Genomic DNA, 1,552 nt, shown 5'->3' with positions numbered 1-1,552 from the left:
GGAAACCTGGGGAGCGCTCTCGCTCTGCTTTCTGCTGGGTGGTGGTGCATGACTAGACTAGATGAGATCAAATGAGATTAGATCGCCTGCTGAAAGCCCATATGCTGTGTGTCAGCAGGGTGCAGTGCTGTCTTGATTGGCTTTTGATTTCCTGTGAAACAATATGTTTTCTAAGGAACGCTCCATTACAAAACACTAAAGGTTTTGTACAGAGTTACATGCATTGTTTTGAAATCAGAGTCTTCACATATGCAATATAATGCACTGGAAGTTATGTGTTTAATCATGACAATGTTGTTCCTATATATAGATGACTGATTAAAAATCCCTACTGAAGAAATATTTCAGTTCAGAACATTATTTGAAACTGGGAGTTATTTGAGCAGCGGAAGGTCTAGGGATACAGGCTGAAGTTTCTCTTTAATATTCTTAATTAACCAGAACCATTTCCAGAGGCCGAGGCCTAGCTGAATGTGGTTTTATTCCTCTAGCTGTGTGTGCCTTGGAACAGTCCGATCAACACAGCCGGACCCCGAGGGGGGTCACAGCCATGGCCGTTTATTTACGAATCAGAGAAAAATCAAGACAAGCCACTCTAAGCTAATCAGCAAGCGTATCATCTTTCCATCAGTCATGTGTCTGAGTTACATCAATACAGAAAACCTGATGACTGATCGACGGAGAGAGAGAGAGAGAGAGAGAGAGAGAGAGAGAGAGAGAGAGAGAGAGAGAGAGAGAGAGAGGGAGAGAGGGAGAGAGAGAGAGAGAGAGCGAGAGCGAAGAACGAAGCCTCTCCACAGGCTGTCTTGGGGATGAATGTGGTGTGAGGTGATGTGGTGAGGGGAGTGGAGGGGTCTGGAGACTGCAGAGAGAGCAGTGTGTGAGGGCAGAGGTTCAGGCCAGACGCACGCACGCACACATACACACACACACACACACACACACACACACACACACACACACACGCACGCACACACACACACACACACACACACACACACACGCACACACACACACACACAGCAGCCTCCATTGCTAGCACAACTCAACTCATTTATATAGAGCCCTAATGGGAGCCTATGCGTCACTGTCCTCCATGCTGAAAGCAGCAGGCCTGAGAGATTTGGATGCATCCTGTGGGCTATGAGGCGTGAGGCTATCCAGCCTGAGAGGGAGTGCAGATAGCAGGGCCCCGTCTGCACAGACTATAGTCCCTCTTGTGAAAGTTTGTCCACTTTTATACGACTCTATTATTCTTCCCAAGTCGCAGTTACGGTTTCATCCAAACTCTCAGTCGAGCTCATTTCCCTGTCTACTGACCCCTTATTATTATTGGGTTGTAAAGTGCATATTTTACAGTCGCAGAGGAGGCCGTGTTCATTGGAACGCGTAAAGGTTGTTGTGTAACCCGCCTGAGTGAGAGCGTCTCCAGCGGTGCTTGTGTAAGAGCAGAGGGCGGTGAGGCCAGCCTCAGTCCTGTTCAAGCTCAGCTCTCACCATGAGTCCCTGAGTGTGACTGCTGAGCGCCCACACGTTACATCACAGCGAGAGC

General features: G+C 48.3%; 1 protein-coding gene across 1 annotated transcript in view; it reads left to right on the top strand.

Annotated features, from left to right (window-relative positions):
- The window catches only part of robo2 (roundabout, axon guidance receptor, homolog 2), a gene marked incomplete at both ends in the record, with an annotated part of 341,250 nt that overhangs the window by 254,979 nt on the left and 84,719 nt on the right, over nucleotides 1-1,552 (top strand).

Source organism: Sprattus sprattus (assembly GCF_963457725.1).
Source record: "Sprattus sprattus genome assembly, chromosome: 9".
NCBI lineage: Eukaryota > Metazoa > Chordata > Actinopteri > Clupeiformes > Clupeidae > Sprattus > Sprattus sprattus.
This window is presented reverse-complemented; position numbering and strand designations above follow the sequence as displayed.